Source organism: Sander vitreus, chromosome 22 (assembly GCF_031162955.1).
Source record: "Sander vitreus isolate 19-12246 chromosome 22, sanVit1, whole genome shotgun sequence".
In the NCBI taxonomy this organism is placed as follows: domain Eukaryota; kingdom Metazoa; phylum Chordata; class Actinopteri; order Perciformes; family Percidae; genus Sander; species Sander vitreus.
Genome location: NC_135876.1, coordinates 703,665 through 728,892, shown reverse-complemented (window position 1 = coordinate 728,892; position 25,228 = coordinate 703,665). Strand labels below are relative to the sequence as shown.

The following is a 25,228-nucleotide window of genomic DNA, read 5'->3' as shown; positions in this document are numbered from 1 at the left end:
TGATGTGAGCGTTTCAGCGCCCTGTCTCTGCGGCAGATAGCATCGGTGGTGTTGGTACTTGCCGTTGGTCTATCGGTCTGCCCTGTACTGTAGCCTGAAAAATCGATCATTGACGAAATGGCCTCAGGTTTCAGTCTGTTGGACTTAACCCTCACCAGTGACCCTGTTGAATCGAAAGTACAGCTCTCTAAATAGTCGGTCACTAAAAAATGGTCGCTACAGTCTCGAAATCCAGGGGCTGTTGGAGGGCTGGCCAGTTTTAAAGCAGCTAGCCATGAGTTGAGGACTGGTTTCCTTGTCAAAGGCAGCCTGTGGAAATGTATCATAACCCCAGCTGTCTTAGCCCTATACAAGTCATTACTGCAGCCAGGGGCAATGCAGTATGACCCCCCCCTAGACCTGTTGGTTTCCGTTTCCTCAGCCATGTCCGTTAGCCTCAGACTCTTTACATTCTATGGCTGCTGATCATGCCAGTGACGTAGCCGATTATGAATTCCAACATGGCGGCACCCGTGTAACAACAACACTTTCAATGTACCATTTTATCCCTTTTAACAAATTCAGCCATTTTAATCATTGTACCAATGAGAATAAATAAAATGCATCAGTTATATCACCTTTACTCAAATTCCAGTTCAGTTCATCTTTAAAGTCACCTATTTTTGGGTAACTGATCCACCAACTACCGCCGATACAATGAAGGTCTGTAGCTGGCGCCACAAAGCTCTCTTTCAGCTTAAACAGCTAGCAACTGCCGCTCGGTGTAATGAAGCTCGTAACTTCGTAGGATATACCGTTTGGTGTGCATACATTGTCGTACAATATCATACGGACCCGTTCATGAGAATACGCTGAGCAACCAGTTTATCTACGGATCCAGTCATAAAAATGAACAATCTGATTAATAGTGGATGGGTTGTCGGTGAAATAACATAGAAATAATGAGAAAAGTATTACTGTGAACAGAGCAGAGAGCAGAACAGAGCTGCTGTCGGCTGCGGCTCCTGTGCGCACTTACACATTGTTATCATTACATGCTCTGCAAGTCTCACAGAAAAAAAAAAATGTACGCACTGTTGGTACAGGATTACGGCTGGCGGTGCTGCTGGTTACACACATTCGCACCTGGAAGCTGGCCAGTACAACCACAGTCTGATCTGCTGGCCACTGAGCGGTCGGGGTTAAAGGCCTTGTGAACTGAGCCCTGCTTCGTGTCACGTTGTTCTGCGAGCTCTCCACTGCATTCAGAATGAACTCACAGAGGGCAAGCCAGTAGATGTTAGGATATGAACTACAGCTGGGCAATACAGTATATCAATATTATATTGATATATACTAGAGCTGTCAGCATTAACGCGTTAATCGCGATGCGATTAAGGGCCGACGCAATGCTTTTTTTTTTTAATCGCATGCCGGCATTTATTTTACACTTCACTGGGCTTGGCGTGGTGCCAACAGGCTACTATTTTGACCCTTTGCAGCACCATTACTTATCATCAAGCTGCCACTTCCTCGTAACACATCCTGCTGCTGCAGGCTGCAGGCATGATGGAGAAACACAGCAGCAATGAAATCCTGAATGGAGCTTTTTATTTTTCAAAACTCCCGGACGGCTCGTAGACAAGGCGAAAGCCATATGCACATTGAGTAAAGCCAAATTAAAATATCACGAAGCACGTCAAGCTGGAGCTACCACCTACGGAGCTAAGCATAGTAGTACAGTTAACATGACGCTAGACCACCGGCCCTCGGGGGGCGGGAGAGAGATGAATGTTTGGAAATAAGAGGTTGCTGTGGCCCGCCGTACAGGTTAGTTTGACCAGCGGGCAGCAGTGGTGGCCAGAGCGGGCAGCAGTGGTGGCTGGAGCGGGTGATCACGGGGGGACATCCTCAGCGGTGAAACGCGAACGGGGGCTGGAGTATAACCTAGCTAGGTGGAAAGCTAATGCTAGCCGGCCACCTGTTCCATCAATCCTGCTTGCAAGTGTCCGATCATTAGACAAAAACTGGACTACATCCAACTTCTACGGAACTCCCAACGCGAGTTCAGAGACTGCTGTGTTTTTGTTGTTGTGGAAACAACGGTGTAGCGGACTAATGCAGATTAGACATTCTTATAATATGTCAAAAAAAAGTTAGATTTTATTTCCATCATTTACACTTTCAAAATAACAGAAAACAAAAAATGGCGTCTGCAAAAGTTTGGGCACCCTGCAGAGTTAATACCTTGTACTGCCCCCTTTGGCAAGTATCACAGCTTGTAAACGCTTTTTGTAGCCAGCCAAGAGTCTCAGTTCTTGTTTGAGGCATCTTCGCCCATTCTTCCTTACAAAAGTCTTCCAGTTCTTTGAGATTTCTGGGCTGTCTGTCACGCACTGCTCTTTTAAGGTCTATCCATAGATTTTCAATTATGTTGAGGTCAGGAGACTGTGAAGGCCATGGCAAAACCTTCAGTTTACGCCTCTTGATGTAATCCACCGTGGATTTTGAGGTGTGTTTAGGATCATTATCCATTTGTAGAAGCCATCCTCTCTTTAACTTCAGCTTTTTCACAGATGGCATCAAGTTAGCGTCCAAAATTTGCTGAAATTTTATTGAATCCATTTTTCCTTCTACTCGTGAAATGTTCCCTGTGCCACTGGCTGCAATACAACCCCAAAGCATGATTGATCCACCCCCATGCTCACCAGTTGGACAGAGGTTCTTTTCATTAAATTCTGTGCCCTTTCTTCTCCAAACGTGCCTTTGCACATTCCGGCCAAAAAGTTCTATTTTAACCTCATCGGTCCACAGAACTTGTTTCCACAATGCATCAGGCTTGTCTATATGTTCATTTGCAAACTTCAAACGCTGATTTTTGTGGTGAGGACGTAGAAGAGGTTTTCTTCTGATGACTCTTCCATGAAGACCATATTTGTTCAAGTATCTCTTCATAGTGGAATGGTGTACCACAACTCCAGTGTCTGCCAGATCTTTCTGGATGGATTGTGCAGTCAAATGTGGGTTTTGACTTGCTTTTCTCACAATCCTGTGAGCTGTTCTGTCTGATATTTTTCTTGGTCTTCCAGATCTTGCTTTAACTTCCACTGTTCCTGATGACTGCCATTTCTTCATTACATTCTGAACAGAGGATATTGGCATCTGAAAACGCTTTGCTATCTTCTTATAGCCTTCTCCTGCTTTGTGAGCGTCAACTATTTTCAGTTTCAGTTTTCTAGACAACTGCTTAGAAGAACCCTTGGTGCTGATTGTTGGGGCAAGGTCAGATGAGTCTGGCCATTTAAAACCTTTGAGATTGACATCACCTGGTCTTTCCAGACGATGATTGAGAACAATCCATGACACGGTCAGGTCTCAGCTTGCCAAAGGGGGCAGTACAAGGTATTAACTCTGCAGGGTGCCCAAACTTTTGCAGACGCCATTTTTTGTTTTCTGTTATTTTGAAAGTGTAAATGATGGAAATAAAATCTAACTTTTTTTTGACATTATAAGAATGTCTAATCTGTCATTTGATGCCTTTTGGAGATTTTTCCATCTTTTCTTGGCTTCTTTATGCACATTAATACAAATTTTTACCTGGGGTGCCCAAACTTTCGAGCCCCACTGTACAGTATATGGGGAAATAATTTTATTGTTCACCTTTGTTTTCTCTTCCAAATTCCAAAGTGTGACTAAGCTGGGGTTTTGTTAAACAACCGTATCACCAGAAAGGACTGCGGATAATTTGGACAATTCTGCAAAACCCTGTACTACGTTAATTAACTTCCGATGCCAATGGTTTAAAATGTATTCCTTTCCCTATTTGTACATGGCTAGTAAAATATGTCTAAGTGTTTTTTAATAACTGGCTCATTAGACATCTGCTGACCCTAACTCACTAACTGTGATTTGTCCCGCCAAAACAGGTGCAACCAAACTAGCCTCGCATTGCCAGACCTTCCTCCACAGCACTGCGGAGGAGGGTCTGGCTAGTCCACACAGCATTCTGGGATGGGAGAAAAACATGCTCTGGTTTATTGGCATTTCTTTACACCAATCACAATTGTCTTGGGCGGTGCTAAGGGCCGGACGGAGCAACGGTGCCGCTGCAAAATAGCCTCGGGAAGGAACTTGTTTTGGTGGAACAAGTGTACGTAGGGAGACAAGCTCTGGGATTAGAATGGCTGTAGAGTCCAGAGTGCAGAATGCCAACCCAAAGAAAGCGGAAGGTGAGTAACATCTGGCTGGAAATGAAGAACATCTGGCGGGACATCCGGCGGAACCTCCGGAGGAACCTCCGGCAGCATCAGAACTATCCCGTAAATGAAACGTCGTCGATATAGACTACAAGTAAACTAACAGGAAAGTGAGGGAGATGTCAAACAACAGTCTTTACACACAAACAATCCTAAAAAGAGATCTACTCTGCCAAAAATCAACCGTGTGGGTTTACCATGGGTGTCCAGGGCCTCTAACCCAACACTCCTTCATTTCTTTCTTTTTTAAATGCCAATATTGTTATGATCTTGATTATAAATACAAAGAAATACAGGCAGACCTAGACCAGAATTTGGTATGGCTTCTTGGTGTGACAATATAAGAGTTAGTAAAGCAGGAATAAACATGTTGGTGAGTGGATCAAAGTCCATCAGGGTCTCTGCTAAAGCACTCAGTGCTCTACCACTCACTCACTGACACAATTAGGCCACTCAAGCCTGTGTGCGTACGTGCGTGCATACACACTGCCTATTGTGTCAACACAACAGCTGCTGGGGTCTAATCTTTCTAGCATCTAGAAAGACACATCCAACACATACAACATCCTGAGATTCCTCTCAGGATGAGATCGGCTGACTCCTCTGCAGCTTTTAAGTGCCTCCTTAAAACTCATTTTTACAAGATGGCCTACACTTAATGTCTTCTTTTCCATTACCGCAACACAGCATGTTTCCTCTTTTTGCTACTTTTTTTATGGTTTGAACTTCATCATTGCGTATTTAAATTATGCTTGATTTGTACTATCATTTTGGTATTTTTAGATGCATTTCCATACAGGTGTCGGTTATTGACATTCTATCTTGCACGGTCACCATTTTATGAAGTGCTGGTTTAAATTTGCGACCTCATGTTCTAATTTTGTAGGTCATGGTGTGGGTGTGGGTGTGGGTGTGTGTGTGTTGGGGGGGGGGGGGCTTACATGGGTTTCCTAATTAATATCCTGTAAATCTTTTAATCTGGAAAGCATTTGTGCTTAATGCTTGAAAAGTGCTACATGACTAAAATTATTATTCTCATTAACATTTACATCACACAGGTATCCATGTAGACAAGAAAAGAATGTCAGATATGCAGTGGAGGGGTTGTGCGTTACATGTGTGCGCCGAACTCTCCTCAGCTAAGAGCAAGGTGGGGAGAGAAGGAACTGACGGAGTTGAGCGGCCAGTGGCCAACGATAAAAAAACAAACAAGCTGCTGGGTCCAATTCCTCCAGGTTGGTAAAGCCTGCCAGACCTTTAGCAAGCAGGGAGATAAATATGGACGTCTTCTGGCAGAAGATTCCTCTGCACTATGAACTCAGCTCCCCTAGAAACAACTGACAGGGGCCTTGGGGGGGGTGGGGGAATACTGATATACAGCTACAATGCTGAGAGGCCACTCAATCAACTTTTATTTGTCACATGAAATCGTACGAGGTACAATTCCAGTGATATGTAATCCATCAGCTCCTTAAACTTGTGCATGATTCATCATACAGCAGAATGTGGCGGCCAGATCGGCACACAGAAAAAGGAGCCACCCGGTTGAATGGCAACGGCAGACAAGTCTCGGTGAAAGGCAACCCGCTCACCGTCTGACGCCTGCACGCTGGCCAGCAGCATTGTTGTATTGGTACTTCAGAGGATTGATTTAAAGGATTTGAGTGTATCCAAAAATATGTCAAAATGTTCCTTTAAAGACAAGACAAAAATGGTATTTTGACTACTTAAAAATATGATCTGAGGTTCTCTCGCTTTATCATAAAAATATATACGACCCTTACTAAAAATACTAAAAGTAGAATGGAGCCATAACTTTAAGTTAACATTTGCAAAAGTAATACCATTAAAACCACACTAACACTAAGTCCAAAACAAAAAAAACAACTCCTGTTAAATCAAAAACTGTAATATCTATAAACACAGAAGACACACTAAATAAACAAGAAGCCGTTACCATGGCGAGCAGTTAAACCTTTGGCATTGTCAATACAGCCAGGGTCTGTTGTTGATTCACCTCATCATAGCAACACATGATGTCATTGACAAATGGTTACCACTGACTGGTGGAAGTGAACCAGCAAAACAGAGAGAGGCCTTGTAAAAAGGTCAGCTCATGTCTGGCTGACCCCAGGACAGGAAAAGGCTCACAGCCCCCTCCCTAATGTGATCAATGGGCCATGCGGCTCAGTAATGTACAGTATGTCCTCTTGGCTACAGATGATGGAGTCTTTCAGTCCCATGTAACATTCAGAAACTTTAAGAGAACAATGTGTTTTTAGGAGAGGAACAAATGGACTCAGCTGATGTACTTACAAGATGACCATTGACACAGAAGAGTTCAACGTTCTCGCTCCAGCGTCCGGGCCCCTGAACGCCACCTGGTCCTGAAAAACAAGTGATTGACTTGGTCACCACAGAGTGTCTGGGATTCCAACTTAATATTAAAGCTGTGATGAGAGTTTCCTTTTCCCCTTACATAGTGCAATACCTGGGAGAAATGAGCATACACGCAGATAAATCCAAATTCAGACCAGTCCAGTTCAGGTGTATTTTCTTAAATCAACAATCGGTTATTTAATCATATTAATACCCAACTACTGTGTGGAATGTTTTGGATTTTCCAATTGAAAGCCATGGTGTATCCAGGACTAAATGGGGACTCTCCTTTCTTTTGATGCGTTTTGTTTCCGTTAATGGATATTGTTCATGTATACAGATATTCAGCTGTTAGTTTGATAGATTTTTTTAAAATTATTTTCCACTATTATTTAGCACTATGGGACTTTATTTTGTCTCACACATTGCAACTATATGTTGTGTTGTCATTCATTTTCTATTTTACTATGGGTTTGAGTATGATGTCACTTCCTCTCTTTGTCCTATATATATTTCCTGTTTGTATCTCACTTGGCTTTGCCAGACCTTCCTCCACAGCGCTGCGGAGGAGGGTCTGACTAGTCCACACAGCATTCTGGGATGGGAGAAAAACGTGCTCTGGTTTATTGACATTTCTTTAAACCAATCACAATCGTCTTGGGCGGAGCTAAGCGTCGGACAGAGCCACGGTGCCGCTGCTAAATAGTCTCGGGAAGGAACTTGTTTTGGTGGAACATGTGGACGTTCAAAAGTAGTTTTGCAACAGAAAACTCAGATTGGACAGATAGTCTAGCTAGCTGTCTGGATTTACCCTGCAGAGATCTGAGGAGCAGTTAACCATAGTCCTCACAAATCCACCAGAGGTTAGAACGCCAACACAGAGACAGAGGAAGGTAACGGACATCCAGTCGAAAAGAGTGACATCCAGCGGAATTTACGCCGGCACCTAAACAATCCCGAAGTGGAAGATTATGGGATATAGACTCCCCTCCTGCTGATGTCATTTTTTGTCGTCACAATGCTAGCATGCTATGAAAAGTGGGGTGCCCCTGCAGCTCAACTGGTAGAGTGTGCACCTCTTGTACAATGGCAAAGTTCTTGCTGCAGTGACCCGGCTTCAACTCTGACCTGTTGCCTTTTTGCTGCATGTCGTTTCCTCTCTCTCCTCCCTCTCCTGTTGATCTTGAGCGGTGTTGTCAATAAAAGGTTTAAAATAAATCATAAACAAATGCTAGCATGCAAAGTCTAGCTAGCTGTCTGGATTTACCCTGCAGAGATCTGAGGAGCAGTTAACCATAGTCCTCACAAATCCACCAGAGGTTAGAACGCCAACACAAAGGAAGCCCAGGGCAACGGATATCCGGTCTAAATGAGTGAAATGCGTTACCGGGAGGAAGGTTACCGGCTGAAAAGAGGGACATCTGGCGGAATTTCCGACGGCAACGGAGCAATCCCGGGAAGTGGAATGTCGTGGATATAGACTAGACTGAAAAAGGCCTGTGTGCCGCAACGCATTGGTGCGTATTTTTTACTCTTTGCTATCCATTAGCTGCAATAATAAAGGCTTTTTAACTTTTTCTTCAACAGGAGTGCCTTGGTTTTCACACTGTTCTGATGCTATTCGATATCACCCCTTGTTAAACCTTGTTAAACGTTTTCAACCACCACCAAAAAGAAGCGCTCCTTTTGTCTGTCTTCCCTAATCATGCTTTTGATTTTAGGTCATATCGTCCAGCCCTAAAGAGGAGACTGTGATATGTACATTTTCACGTCACGATACACCTGTTAGTTTCTACTGGCCGCTGGGCTGGGGTGGGTGTGGCCTACCTGCGCCACCAAGCTTAAAAGCGTCTCTGAAGCAGACTGAAGGAGGCTCAGAGAGGCTAACTGAGAGACAAGTTGTGTTACGTCCACGTCTGACTTGTCTACAAATGAACTGTCAACGCTGTTTGCATCGACTGACGAGAGAAAAGGAGCGAGCTGGCCACAGAGCGGAGGAGGAATCGGCACCCAAAGTTAACGACCAAAGTAGGCCTCAAATCCCTAACTCCAGTCTGGCGCCGAAGCGGTTAGCTTTTCTAGTTTTTTTAAATGCACGAGCAAAACCAAACTCCATTATGATCCTAGACATAAGAGTAACCAAGCTTTCCCCAGGGAAAATAAATAAATAAACCGTCAGCTACCACCACAAATAGAATCCAAGCAATTATGTGGGAAACACTGCCACCATTTTATTAGGATGACCAACATTATTTAACGTTACTAAACGTAATGTGAATCAAACTCTAATACAACGTCCGTCAACATATATATACACACACACACATTATTTATATATATATATATATATATATATATACATACACACACACACACACACACACACATACACACACATGTGTATATATATATACACACATATACATGTACATACATACATACACACACACACACGGTGGAACGGTACATGTATTCGTATTGAATATAAACGGTACGGGCGTCACGGTTCGGTGCATGAATTTACACAGAATCCACGGTATAAAAATAAATAAAACTAATGAAGCAAATTAATTAATGTAATGTGGAACTAATGTAATGCGGAACTAGATAAGATACGCGGGTTCTTTAGGGACACCTAATCTGTAGCCCCACCTTAGCTCTGAAGCTGATTGGCGCGCTGCCTATGTTGCCGATCTCTGCCTATGTCGCCGATCTCTGCCTATGTATGCAGTTTTAATGAGTCAGAGATAGCAGCACTAAGGACGAGTATGGCGAGTGGTGGCGACCCACAAGAGTTAGAGGACCAGTCAGTTCCAGTAGTACAGGCGAGAGAGTGGTGGATAAGACTGCTGTTGTAGATTAGTGGTACTTTTCCAGCGTCGCGGCTCCGAACCGTAACATTAGTTGGGACAGACTTTTTTAGGCTAACTATATTAGCTTCAGCCAGGCAGGGAGCAGCTTTCTGCGGTGAAAAATGGCCGGGAGACGTCATGAGAAAGTTGCATTAATCAAGTCATTTAGTTCGTCTTTGCAGAGAACAGAGATGCTGTATTTTCAGTTTTGTAGCTGATTGTCTTATTTTGTTTACAAGTCACAGATGGAGTCTGGAGAAGATTTGGGGTACTTATTGTTTACATCTTACTTTACACACTTCAGGCTGTTGCAGCTAGCTCAGGGGACTGGATGACACTGGGTGGTACAGCCTGAGACAACTAGCTCAGGGGACAGACTGTAGGAAACTAGGTGGTACAGCCTGAGACAGCTAGCTCAGGGGAGAGACTGTAGGAAACTAGGTGGTACAGCCTGAGACAGCTAGCTCAGGGGACAGACTGGATGACACTAGGTGGTACTGCCTGAGACAGCTAGCTCAGGGGACAGACTGGATGACACTAGGTGGTACAGCCTGAGACAGCTAGCTCAGGGGACAGACTGTAGGAAACTAGGTGGTACAGCCTGAGACAGCTAGCTCAGGGGAGAGACTGGATGACACTAGGTGGTACAGCCTGAGACAGCTAGCTCAGGGGACAGACTGGATGACACTAGGTGGTACAGCCTGAGACAGCTAGCTCAGGGGACAGACTGGATGACACTAGGTGGTACAGCCTGAGACAGCTAGCTCAGGGGACAGACTGGATGACACTAGGTGGTACAGCCTGAGACAGCTAGCTCAGGGACAGACTGGATGACACTAGGTGGTACAGCCTGAGACAGCTAGCTCAGGGGACAGACTGGATGACACTAGGTGGTACAGCCTGAGACAGCTAGCTCAGGGGACAGACTGGATGACACTAGGTGGTACAGCCTGAGACAGCTAGCTCAGGGGACAGACTGGATGACACTAGGTGGTACAGCCTGAGACAGCTAGCTCAGGGGACAGACTGGATGACACTAGGTGGTACAGCCTGAGACAGCTAGCTCAGGGGACAGACTGGATGACACTAGGTGGTACAGCCTGAGACAGCTAGCTCAGGGGGACAGACTGGATGACACTAGGTGGTACAGCCTGAGACAGCTAGCTCAGGGGACAGACTGGATGACACTAGGTGGTACAGCCTGAGACAGCTAGCTCAGGGGACAGACTGGATGACACTAGGTGGTACAGCCTGAGACAGCTAGCTCAGGGGACAGACTGGATGACACTAGGTGGTACAGCCTGAGACAGCTAGCTCAGGGGACAGACTGGATGACACTAGGTGGTACAGCCTGAGACAGCAAGCTCAGGGGAGAGACTGGATGACACTAGGTGGTACAGCCTGAGACAGCTAGCTCAGGGGACAGACTGGATGACACTAGGTGGTACAGCCTGAGACAGCTAGCTCAGGGGAGAGACTGGATGACACTAGGTGGTACAGCCTGAGACATCAGTGTTTCCCAAACATAGATTAATGTGTGGCGGTGCGCCTCACTATCAACACCGTTGAACACATTGCGTTTCGTTATAATTTTTTTTTTTTTTAAACGCCATTTAAAACACGTTCTTCTGCATTTCCTTTCCCTGCTCTCCTCCGTCTCTCTGTCACTTGAGTCTCGCTCACATACACACGCAGAGCTCCTCCCACCGTGTGGTGTTTGGTGTTTTTAGCCCCCAACGCCGCCTTCCAGGCAGCGCGGCAATGGTTATGTCAAAGAAGTTATGTTAGTGTTAAGGTGAGGGTTAGCTGCCTGTAAGGCGACATTGGAGGCTTAAAACACCATCGAGCCCACCGTGCACACAGCGTCTGTCTCCATAAAGGAGAGAAGACGGCTGGCAAAATTCACTAAAGGTTGGTATCTATCTGGTGAACACCTTTACACAATCACACATTCACAATCACTGACCCGACTCTTAGCAAACAAGCGATTGCGCCCGCTTTAGAAAGTGAACTAGTCCCAAGTTTGCTGTAAAATGCAGTTGGGTTGTCGAGGTCAAAACACTATAGCAGCTGTGAATCAAATAAACATAATAAATAATGTCATGTCATTTTTTACTCTGACACCCCCCCGCCACAAATTGCTTTTGAATCTCTGGTAAACACTGGACAAGCACAATAAAAAAAGAAAATTTGCCTTCTGAATTTTTGCTTTGCTTTTCTCTCCATTGTACCGAACTCGTACCGAACCGTGATGTCTGTGTACCGTTCCACCCCTAATATATACAATAGTACAGTAGCTACCCCCTTTAATATTCTGGGTGTACCAGCTATTGTGGGACTTAAGGAGAAATCTGGCACAAAATGTACCTACGGGTGCAATCAGTAACATAGCTCAAGCACGGCGTTCGTTGTCAATGCTTCGGTTTACATGTAGGGACCCTCATTATGCTACCGTGGAAGTGTGGTGCTAATTTAAACCTTGTTAGTGGTGTAGAAATAGCAATATCTTTTTACTCTACCAATGCCCCGACAACTAGCGTTATAAGCTAATTAGCGGTTTGTGCTAAAACTGGTCACATTCGATTAGCATGAAAACACATCCCAGAGAACGGTCGACTTGGTACACGTGTAGTTAACCCCTAGGTTCATTTTGCGCCTAAAAATCAGTAAAATGTGTTAACTCACATTTAAAGCCCTAGCTTGTTGTCAATAGCAATCTGTACATTTATAGTTGCATTGTTTATTTGGTGTAATGAATGAATGCCAAATAAACTTGAAATATTCTAATATCAATAAAGAGCTGCTATTTGTTACTCCGACTAAAAGCTGAGATTTGTTTCCCAAAGTAGCCATGAATAGATTATTAGAGGGCCCCAGGTCGCATACAGTAAAAGGTCTCCCACTGTTCTGTAATGATAGTTAGTTTAAGCCCTAATATTTATCCATATCGCAAAATTCTGTGTACTACGACAGAGGATTTTATCCATAATATTATACACTTCCACTTACTCAACAAGTAAATCTGAATCTTGGTGCAGTTCCTTCTATCTGCCAATAGATGCTGTTAAAAGCTTAAAACATACCAAATGTCTTTATTAGACTGTTAAAAGAAGTGAATCCAACAAGGTTGAGAGATAAAAGTTTAAGTCTTATAACAAAGATGCATCAGATTTAAGTCCAGACTTATGTTGGGACACACATTATGCCTATTGCCTACCATACACTGGAAGACACTGAAAAAAAACTAAAGGCTGACACCACCTCACATCTAAAGACAATCCATCATAATGTCACGTTTAGTCACAGACTATTCATTCAACCTTTATTTATACTCGAGAGATCATTGAGGGGCAGGCAGCCCTCATTTACAACGACATTGAGTTACAAAGACAAAGAACACAACATAGAGGAGGAAGCAACACAATCACAAGAACATAGAAAGACACTAAAACTTTAGCAAAAAGGAAAAACAATGTGATAAACAGGTCAGGACAACCGGGATGCAAAACCAATACAACTATGTAAAGCAATTACAAGTAGATGTTTGGAGGTCTAAAATCAGATTATTAAAATGTCCAAAAGGCACAAGTGAGTTGATTTTAAGGAAGTGCTGTATTTTGTTCCACGAGTCAGGTGCACTAAAACAAAAAGCAGTTTTTCCAAGTTCAGACCGAGCTCGTGGAACATGAAGTAAAAGCCAGTCAGCAGAACGAGTCTGATAATGTCCCTCTGAATGACAAAGTAGTTCTGTAAGGCAAGATGGCAGCTCTCCAACAAGGGCTAGATAAAGAGATACCAGTGAGTAATGACTTGGGCTTCTTGCAGGGTCACAATATGCAAGACTACAACTTTGATTAAAGATTTGTTTTGAAAAAGTCAACCAAGCTAGCTAGTAACTTGAGGGGAAAGTTTGCAGATGTTCTGTTCTGCTGTACATGCAGGTCTGTGTTTATCCTCTGGCAAAACTCTGTTGAATGACTCGACTGGGTTGAACGGCAACTTCCCCCCTGTAGCGCTTAGCTTAGCGTCATTGCAACCATAAACAACACTGGCTCTAGCTGGTTTGCTGCTTCCTGTTTGGTGCTGGAGGGAGCACACCCATTGGTTGTTGACAATGTTCATGTGATTTAACTTCACTACCAAAACGGGAGTGGAATCACTTGAAAAGTTGTAAGCCTCACAGATGCTCTTAAAATAGCAATTTGGTGGATCTTTAAGGGAGCTTGAGGGTAAGGCAAAGATGTTGTTTTCTCAAACTAGTGATCAGGAAAACAATATGGGTGCAGATCCACAGGGTGACACAGCCACTAACAGCATGCTGTTCCAGGCTAACAGGCTTTAAATCGTCATGGTTTCTCTGTTGCAGAGATCTGGAGGCACCACAGCGCAAACAAAATCGGACATTTAGGAGATTTTCCTTTTTTGAATTTTCAAACAAATACTTTAACTACAAATCAACTCTTACCCACAAAGTTTTCTTGAGATTGATTTACTGGCAGTGAACACAAGAGGCGGGGTAGTTTGGAGAATTATAGACCTATAAATCATTCCTGTTTTGCATGTTTTCCCTTTAATGTCACGGCAACCAAGCCCACCCAAACCATACTTCTAACATACGTCAGCTCATCAGCAAACCCCGATAGACAAAAACCCCATGCACGACACACATGCAAAAACTATGTTACAGCTGGAGGCTGGTTTCATCACCAGCACTGGCCCATGTCTCCTAGCAGGAGAGACTAAGTGAGCATCTGCTTCCAATAGCTTCCCTGCCTCCACCCTCACTCCCCCTCTGAGGGGGTCTGTGGGAGGCAGCGGACCCATCGGACCCATTTGAAGCCCGAGCCCCAGCTCTCCGGACCGGGGCCCCCAAAACAATGATGTAACACCCAACAGGCTTATGTAACTAATCTCTGCTGGCAGCTTCTCCCTCTGAAACACAGCAAGTGGAGACCCTGGGAACACTCCAAGAAAAAAGTACACCACTTACACCTAGTTCTATCTAGCCTTGTAGATGTATTTGAGTTTTAATTGTCCAGTTTTTGCCAGGTAAGTACAGATTTTTCATGATTTGACTGAACCATCCTATAAAGAAGCATCAACTGATGTACTGTAAAGGCCCCTACACACTGTCTGATGACAGCAATCTTACAGATTCATTGCATGTCGCACTGTGAGAAATGTGTTTAATAAAATATTGGGGATGTACTGTTTATTAGTATCAGCTTATCTGTTGGGTGATACGTAACAATAAATTGCAGGAAAGAAATGCCAAAGATGCGTTTAAGGTAAAAAGTGACGCCTTTCATAGTTTGTTCACCGGAGATCAATGACGTTTATTTTCAACTGCAAAATGTCCCGCTCAGCACGATGGTTTTATCACAAAAGTTACCCAGAGACACGTTTGTCGTTTCCTCCTTACTATGCTATAGGTCTTTTTTACAGCACACATTTTTTGCTACGTTTACACATGGCCAGCTAGTTTCATAAATGAACATTTCAACCTCTCCGTCTTCAAAAACAGCATCGTGCACAGCTGTCAGTTTTCAGAAAAGTGTTTGTTTACACGTACCCGTGTACATATGCCATCAAGAGCATGCCAGACCTGTAGGTGGCAGTGAAACGAGAAGCTCAAGCCCACGTTAGCCAATCACAATCCCCAAAATAGCAACAACAGCAACCAATCACTTCCTCGGCTGCCTAAACCTCCGTTTGTCTCAGTTTACATGTAAACGAAGTTTTCCAAAATCTCCACTCTGGCCGAAGTTTTTAGAAAGACTCGTTTTCAGAGGCGAATTCTACGTTTGCGTGTAAACGAAGGGCATAAACGAAGGGAAATGTCTCAGTTTTTCAAAATAACCATGTACGTGTAAACGGGGTATGTGACTTGTCTAAACAAGAAAAGCACAGGTTCAAGTACCAGTGTCCACTATGCTATTTTTATGAGCCAGCATGCACAATACCAGAACTCTGCTTGGGCGTGCCCAAATGGAACACAGTCGTCGTCAATGTTATCAATTACACCGGTCACTTTTCTGCTATGACATTTCCAAATATCCGCTGTAAAAAAAAAAAAAAGAAGAAGCCTACTCCACTTGCTATCAGTCAAGCTGCAGCAAGCAGATTTCTTCAGCTGTAGGTAGCTAATGTAGTAGCGTATTTGTGTGTAAATAAGGTAATGCTAACAGGCCAACAACAGCATTGTTGTTGTATTGCAGGCAGAGCTAGCTAGCCATAGTATTATACTGTAGTAAGGGTTGCTTAAGTGTTAACTTTCCCAAAACAAATGAAGAGCAACACTGGTATATGACTTAGAGATGCACCGATAGACCGGCCGGTGACCCGAATTGGCCGGTTTTCACGTGCTCGGCCATGACCGGCAGGTCAGTCTGACATATGCCGATTTCATGCCAGTGAACGCTACAATTAACGGACAACAGAAGTTATACGAGTTACAGTTCAAGGACGCACGCACACACGGACGCGCACTCTTTCTCCTTTCTCTCAACTTTTCCGCCGTGTTGCGCGTAGCCGCTCGCGGTGTGATCTCTCTCTCTCTCTAAGTTAGAAAAAATAAAATCGGAATCGGCTAAAATCAGTATCGGCTGGCCTAACAAAAAGATGTCGTCCATTAATACCTGACAATGGACACCTCATCGGGCATTAACCCGCTTGTACCATGGTCACTTGCCAAATAATTTTTTTTAATTTTTATATAATTTATAATTTTTATAATAATAATTTTTTAATACGTTTTACAATCGAAATCTAAAGTTGTTCCAAACAATAACTGTTTCCCTGGTTACGCCTGAGGGTTTGACTAATACCTGGAACAATCATTCCCATCCCATAAGGTTCTTATGCAATGCAAACGTTGTTCACTGCTCCAGGGAATAGAACGAACCTTAGATACGACTTGCCTCCCTTAGCAAAGGGAGATTTGTTGCTTTCACAAAATATGTACACATTGAGATTTGTGAAAAATAATCGTCAGTAATGTGGATATGACGACTAAGTGGGTAAAGGCAAATAAAACAGCTACAACAGTCTTGAAAGTTCAGAAACTTTCACTTTACTGTAATGTAGCCTGCAAAACCAGGAAAAGACAACACTTGTCATATTACGATATCCAAAATCTAAGACAATATCTAGTTTCATATTACAATATCAATTTATGTTAATATATTGCCCAGTGCATTGCATATCTGGCACTCCACTTGATTTGCATTTATTTACAACCCCAAAACACAAATCAACAGAACCCTGCGATTAAAACGTTACCTAACAGGTGTAACATTAGTGGAGCAGATCTGTTGTAAAGGCTAACGGTGCTCGGTAAGCACACTGACAGCATGTTAGAAGGCACAGCCAAAATGTCACAGAGTAACATTAGTGTTAGCCACCATGCTGACAGCATTCCGTGCCGTCACTACTTTTCTAGCAGTTTATTAGCAATAGTTTCTGGCATTTTGTCACGTTAACGAGAATACAGCTATTACAAGTTAATATATGAAGTCAAACAGACTCTGAAGGGCAGCTAACATTACATGTCTCCCTGAAGCTCCCAGCTGAGCTCCTAGAACTTGTGACGCAGTTAGAAAACAAGAACGAGCTAACTAATTATAACATAGGCATTCTGACTCGGTGGATGTCAATTTTAAATTCACGCTAAAACAGTATTCCCCATCCTTCTTTTGATTCCTAGCCGCAGCCTGTCACTCCCTCTCTACTATTCAGTCTTTACCGTAGCTCCATGCCCTAAGACCTCACAATGCCTTGTGTTGCTAACTCCCGCCAACTTATTGTTCAGACGTCACGTGACAAAAGCATTTTGATTTCGCATATAGGTGAAGGCGAGTAGAGCAAGATTCGTCAAAGTTAGCAAACACATTTGTAAAAAGCACACATTTGAGTAATTTAGCATTTGATTAGTATTCATTTTATTTATTTTTACTATCTGTGACTTCCAGAATGCGTTCCAACAGCCCTACTGTGCTAGTCTGGCTCTGCCCTCCTACGTAGTTCCGCTCAATTTTCATTTCCCTTCAGAACTCCGTCTGGGTTTGCGGTATATTCTTGGGTTTTCTTCTCCGGCCAAATCTTTACCGGTCCAATCAGCGAACAGAGGGAGTGGCTGAGAACGATGATGTTGAGGTCGTGCACTAGTTTGAGTTGTAGTTCCGGCGGCGGAGAAAGATGCGAGCGAAGTCATTCAGTCCGTTGTGGCAACGCTGCCGAATATCCCGAAGTTAAAGCAACACTATGTAACTTTTCCCTCTTTGGTCCCCCTACAGGTTGTCTCATTAGAACTACAGCGCGACCAAGTTTGACCAATCACCGCAACTTTTCCGCACATTTGACCAATAACCTGAAGTTTCCCGCGACTTCAACCAATCACAGCAGTCCCACATGCACTCTGAGAGCCAATGACCAATCAGAAGTGAGAAAGGGTTGATCATTTCCTTGTTTTTGATATGAAGACGAGACGTGTGTGGGACTCATTTACCAACAAAACGTACAGCGAAAGACCGTCAAAACATTTCAGACCGTCCGATACATTTTAACATCAACGTAGACTTTAACGATTTAAAAGTCGCTGAAGTTGCTGCCGTTTCCATCCTGGCTGTCGGCTCTCTGCAGCGGGTGGGGCTACTGCTCCGTACCCCCCCGCGACTGACGCTTACACACACACACAAACACACACACAGACAACACACACGGTGGACGCAGGAGAAAAAGGAGATGAGACGACACGATGACCTAAATTGAGGACATTAATGAGAAGTTAAAGTCAGTATTATCAAACCGTATGAATGTGTGTCCCAGGCCAGGCCAGCATAGGAAATGAACCAACAATGTAAAGATCAACAAGCCACTGGCAGACATGTTCACATTTCATTGATTCAATAAATTAGTATTTTTTTGTCTTAAATCCACCAGCCATTTTCATATTCTACCAACATTTACAGCATCCTGAGCCTTTTTGCTTCCTAGGAAAACTCAGCCCAGAGTAGTTTTTTTATTCTCCCCAAAACATGTTTCCTTTTTATTTTTAAAGAAAAAAAACGCAACTTTCACTGTCTCCCGCAACTTCATTGCAACAAACAAACATTGACAAAAGACATCGCAACTTTTATCGCAATTTTTTACAAAAGCTCCCGCGAAATCAGGCATTTTGGGCCGCAACAATCTCAAAAAAAGGCCGCAAAATCCTGGAGGGACTGTTTTAAACTTCAACAGAGTACCCGCTAATGGACCAGTGTCTGGTAGGACCAGGCTAATGGACCAGAGTCTGGTAAGACCAGGCTAATGGACCAGAGTCTGGTAAGACCAGGCTAATGGACCAGAGTCTGGTAAGACCAGGCTAATGGACCAGAGTCTGGTAGGACCAGGCTAATGGACCAGAGTCTGGTAAGACCAGGCTAATGGACCAGTGTCTGGTAAGACCAGGCTAATGGACCAGTGTCTGGTAGGACCAGGCTAATGGACCAGAGTCTGGTAAGACCAGGCTAATGGACCAGAGTCTGGTAAGACCAGGCTAATGGACCAGAGTCTGGTAAGACCAGGCTAATGGACCAGAGTCTGGTAAGACCAGGCTAATGGACCAGAGTCTGGTAAGACCAGGCTAATGGACCAGAGTCTGGTAGGACCAGGCTAATGGACCAGAGTCTGGTAAGACCAGGCTAATGGACCAGAGTCTGGTAGGACCAGGCTACTACTGCGCAGACACTGGTTACAAAATTCCAAGATGGCAGTATCCGGGATTTTTTGGAATCACTTTTGTACAGTGGAAGGAAGTGGAGACGCATCGTCCATCTTTAAATACAGTCTATGGTGGCAACGCTCAGACTGCAGATTGCACTTGCGTGGCATTTAGAGCTGGGCGATATGGAGAAAATCAAATATCACAATATTTTTGACCAAATTACATCAATGTCGATATTGCGACGATATTGTAGGGTTGACTATTAGTGCTTTCACAAAATATTTTCACATTGAGATTTGTGGTAAATAATCATCAGTATTTGGGATATAATGACTAAGTGAGTAAAGGCAAATAATAAAACAGCTGTCTGGTAAGTTTGGAAAATGACATCACTTTACTGTAATGTAGCCTTTAAAACCAGGAAAAGACACGCATGTCATATTACAGTATCCAAAATCTAAGACGATATCTAGTCTCATATATCGAGGTCGATATAATATTGATATATTGCCCAGCCCTAGTTGCATTATGATTTTCAGGTGACAACGCGGGAACTTGAACTTGCGTAGCCCGAAGAGTCCTTGTGTGCACCATGCTTCTGCCCTAACACTTTCCATCAAGTGTCATTTTCTGACAATCTCTGTGCCAAGTTCTGATTGGATGTGGATAGGCCTATAACTTGAGTAAGACAACAGTATACAAGAGGAAGATGAACAGTGGGAAACGCTGTGTGTTCATACCCATGCCTTCTGGAGAACACCTATTGCAATTTATAAAAAAAAAAAAAAAAATAGAAGATGAACCCCTTGAGATGCATCATCTCATTTTCAAGGGGATTTTCAGGCACAAAACATGGAAGTTTAGAAACATCTTCAGCAGATCATATTATACCGGCTCCACCACGACAAAATAAAGACAATGTACCAAACACTGTCATAAGGAACCAATTCAGTTAAAAGTCACAGTTTGAGCCACAAATCTGAGCGAACAGAGCAACATTATCCATCTAAAGTCATTTCACTCTCTAGCAATTAGAATGATCAAGCACAAGGTACTCAAGTGTTGAAACAATCCCTCAGGGTTCACTGACCTCACATCTTGAAGGTTTGGTGGAGGGGAATGGCTATTAATTAGCTTCCCTATGTACTTCCAAATGTGGTGCAAAAACAAAAAAGTAGCATTCCTTATTACACGCAATGTTTTTGATTTTGGCAGATATAAGGACCAGACTACCTGATAAATATGAAGGAAAAGAAAACACTTGGACAATGCACTGTGTGTGCATGTGGGTGTTTGTCTAAATGTGTGATATAGGCTAATTTGACAAAAATGTGCATTTACTCAACATAAGCTGTGATACACTGACCTACTGTACAAACTTTTAGTGCAATGATGCGTTTGCCATAAATTGCTGCAAAACATGGCATTATGCGGTTTTCTTTAAAGATAAAGAAAGACAACCATTAAATCCGTAGGCTACATTGTGGCAGGGTGCGCCAAACACATTTGAAAAAAACTACAGTTTTAAGTTGCTTTGCTTATCATCATTTTCGGTACATTACGAGCATGAGATTTTAGAGCTTTAAGGAGTCGCCAAACTCTTGCGTTAAATTCCTCGGTCAGATAATCCTCCAAGTGAAACAAAACAACTTTACAATATTCTCAATTTTAGCATTTAGTTAGCTGCTGATGACAGCCCATCCCCGAGATCTTTCGCAGACAAAACACTGGATAACTTGCGTGTCAATTAGAATATAATTAAGTCGAAATGTCACGTCCATAAACGTTGCATGGTGTGTTGGATGAATGCCGAAATAAAGAAAATATTGTATTGAACTAAGCAACCCCTTACGTCATATTTGTTTAGCTAGGTATCTTCGCAGACGAGCATGGCAACTTTAAATTTCTGTTTTTTTTCAACGCAGTTTGGCGCTGCGTTCTCTCCCCGACTACAAACGCACCCACTGACGTAGACCATATGTCCTCTCCACTCTGCTGTAGTATTTGATGTCATGTACAGTGTAACATAATATATATCTGGCGCCGTTCAGAGATAATAATAAAAACGACTAGGGCCTTGGGCCTGGGTCTTTAGTTTCACAAGTTGTCTAAACACGGATTCTTGACTCCACCTTTTAGCCTACTCCTCTGGGTCATTGTGGATGGTGTCGCTAATATGAATAGTCTCCACCTGTCGGGAGGATGGGCTCACCTGGATGAACGGTGTCTGAATGTTTAAAGCTTCACGTGAGAAACAGCTAGCCCTATTTCATAACATTGTTAAGTATTTCATACCAGACAAAACGTCCCTGAAAGCACCACCCGACCGCTGCAAAGAGGTGATACATTAGCAACATGTTGTGTTGCAAGTCAATGCGTTGACATACTTCAAACGTCTCTCCTCTTTTTCCGCTGTTGTACAAAAAAAACCTTTTGTAAGAGTCGTTCCTCAAGTTAGAAAACGTTAGAAACCAGAATTTCTACGCACAAAAAAATCCAGGCAATTAACTCACCGACGCTGTCCTGCGAGAAACAACTTCTCTCTGGTGGCCACCGCTAAACACAAGCTCTTGTAATATCCCGCGGACACACACAAACGCACGCAGAGCTGAATGTCATCACACAGCTAGGTCCGCCTGCTGTAAACTTCTTCTTTTATCAAGTCAACTAAAACAACACAACGTGTTGCCGACTGGAGTTTCAAAATAAACGTCTATTAGGAAGTAGTGTAAACTTCCTTTAGGGATCAACTGTGCTCTTACATAGAGGCTATGCTTAAATTAGCTTGTTTCTAAAGACAGTAGGCTATAGGTCTGTTTTCCAGTGGATTTTGCATAGCATAAATAATAATGCTGACTCATACACCATACAGGCTAGTTGCTCTTCTTTATGTATTCTAATTCTAGGCTACTTACTTTATTTATTTGATCCCATCTCAGCTTACCATCCTATTGACTGATAGATCGATATTTATTGCGGTCTTTCAGTTCAATAAAATAAATGAACAAAAACTGAAAACATGCTTACACCCACAGAATAATGAATCATCAATGTCAAATAGTCACAGAAAATGTGTAAGCTGAAGGCAAATCTCTTATTACGTTTACCCTTCTAACAATACAAAATGAATAGAAACAATGCCACACACTATCTCAGCTCATCTTATTTCACGGATTCCAACTCTGTATACAATGGCTGCCTTCATTTTGTGCTCTTATTTTGAAGGCAAGATTTATTAGCATTGATCTCAATATTCTGGCTTGACTCAGCTTTCTCCTCTTAAAGGAACTAAATGCATTCTGTTCAGTTACATTGGGTTAACCTGCGTGTCTCTGCTATACCTTTCCTTTTCGCTGTATACCAAATCAACAATGTGTAGCCTACTGCAGGTCCTCTTTCTCTGCTGCAGGTGTATATTTCAAACTGCTTTAATTTTCTCCTCATCTGTCTATTAATAGTTCTCTCTCTGATACACAAGCACAAGCACATTTTAAGTGTTTTGTCCTGCAGTGACTTATGGGGTCAGCCTCAGTGTAACGGACAATCAATTCTCAGTCTGCTCTAATGGCAGAGTTAACAGTCCATATCCTGGCCATTAAAAAACCAACTGATAAACATCCTATTTCACCACAGTTGGAGCTGCTCCTATCTCTGGCACTCCAGCACTTAATAGGCTTGTAAAATGCAAAACGCTGGAGGTGAACAAGAAGATACATTATTTGGAGGTTTAGGGCCCGCAGTTTTCTATGTAGATGTAAGTCGCTGAGGTGGAAAAGGTAACCTTGTGACTTTGTTTGTCTGACTTGTCATCCCTGCTCTTTGTTCACTTTTACTCCTTTGAATAGTCGCCACGGTGGTGAGTTCCGAGGCATGTTGCTAAGGGAAACAGCCTAATGACAAACAAATGATCCCCAGCCAGCAGCAGCGTCAGAATAGTTGATGAGCCTTTAGTGAACATGAAACTCACCAGCAGCCATATGGAAAACCCAGAGTTGATGAGTTGGACCTGTAGGTTGATAACAAAGGCCCCCTTCCTTCTTCAAAGTGATGATATTCTAAGTTATGCAGCATTGTGGTTGCAAATGTATTCCCTGTCTTGGTATCTCAATCATGTGTTAACCATGAAAGATAAAGGACTCCTTGTTTACAAAAGAGGAATCTCATACACTGCTGTTGTTGCTGCTGAGTTGCTACCAAATATCTTTCACGACGCTGCAAAGGATGATAGTTATGGTGAGTAGTGCATTCCATAAATGCCAGTAACTAAGATATGAAAGTAAAGTGTAAATCAGACACACAGAAGGCAGACAGGCATACCATAGACTGCCTGCCAAGTGACCTTAGGCTGTTACGGATTACTTCTTACTTCTCTGAGTATAACTGAACACTTCTATCAGTGACCATACTGGATTGCATGTATCAGGGAAAACTGGAACATATAAGACATTAGACATTGTTATATATATATATATATATATATATATATATAAAAAGTCTATCTCTCTTAACGGACCTACAGAGCCTCACCAAGCATCTGATGTCGCCCAGTTAGAAACCTGTCTTTTTATCATTTCTGTCCCATCTTCTGGTGGTGCTGTCATCAGTTTGGATACAGTCCAGATCTTCTCGGTTCCAGCCGGACCCTTATCTTCTGCAGACTTAGGGAGTTACTGAGAGCCAAGGACATTTCACAACCTGCACCATACTTCTCACCGCTTGCGAATAACTGCTCCATTGTCATCTCCACTTCCCGTGGTCAGAGGAGGCCATTTCTCAACTTTCCAATCATTCCCTGGGTGCCAATATCCCGTACTCCCTTTATAATATCTTATCACTTCTAAAAAACCAGATGGCCTCTCATAACCCAGGGAAGCAGAGATGACAAGGTCAGCTTCATGAACTCTAAAACCTCTGACTTTATTCTCACAAAAAATATATCCTTCACCTATGAAAAAAAAATCTGCAGTATGTCTTCGTACATTGGTACCATTGGTATCTATTGAAATTGATCTCCACATAGGTGAAATTTGATTTGTGAGATGAGATGTGATGCTAGCTGCAAACACGATGGCGATTCTCAGCCATGTGTGAACTATGATGGATGGTTTGTGTGTATTTAAAGAAAAATCAGAAACAAGGAGTGCTTCAAATAACTGTAGAAATAAAACTGAAGAAATGGGCTGGGTCTCAATTACCACACTTCTGTACACTTGCTATTTTGAGTGCATAGTGTGAAGTATAGCAAAACGTGGTGCACTACGAGTACCCGGATAGTGCACTCAGCGCTGCGGAGAAGGGTCTGGCTAGTCCTCACAGCATTCTGGGATGGGAGAAAAATGTGATCTGGTTTATTGGCATTTCTTTAAACCAATCACAATATTCTCGGGCGGTGCTAAGCACCGGGCAGAGCCATGGTGCCTCTGCAAAAAAGTCTCAGGAAGGAACTTGTTTTGGTGGAACATGTGGATGTTCAAAAGTAGTTTTAGTCGTGCAACACAAAACTCCAAGATTGGACAGATAGTCTAGCTTAGCTGCCCGGGTCAGATTTTTTTTTTTTGTATAGCTTTCAAAGTTACAAAATGATTTGTGCCAGGTAGACGGCGCTACACTAACACATTCTGACGGGTCACAGATTTTGGTGTAACACCGGAAAAGCCTGTGTTAGTATCCAGCCAGATTCATCCAAAGTAGACTACGTTACCATATGCAACACTTGAAATGCAACGATGCTTCTGTTACGTATTCTCTTATTGTAAATGAATGATAATATTCATCAAAATGTTCATCGCAACTACATGACCTCCCGGTAACGCTAACTCAGAAATATACACTGGGTAATACACCACCATAAAGAAAAGAGCTTTATGACAGCAGGTGTGGTAAAAACACAAACAAAAAATCCGCTAGAATCAACACAAACTGAAAGTTACATAAAGCCACCTTAATATAAAAACATTGATTTTAGCAGCATTGAGTTTCTCCCTTTTTTCTTTTAAAGCTATAGTGTGTAGTTTCTGTCGCCACCATTAGGAATTCTAAGTAATGACAACAACACT

General features: G+C 42.9%; 1 long non-coding RNA gene across 1 annotated transcript in view; it reads right to left on the bottom strand.

Moving 5' to 3' along the window:
* LOC144536976 (uncharacterized) overlaps nt 1-21,770 on the bottom strand; it is a 36,192-nt gene extending 14,422 nt beyond the window's left edge. The window contains exons 1-2 of the long non-coding RNA XR_013503795.1: nt 21,686-21,770; nt 6,552-6,622 (exon numbers count right to left, since the gene is read on the bottom strand). This is a non-coding gene — a long non-coding RNA (uncharacterized LOC144536976). The remainder of the gene's footprint in view (nt 1-6,551; nt 6,623-21,685) is intronic.
* Between the last annotated feature and the right edge of the window lie 3,458 nt (nt 21,771-25,228).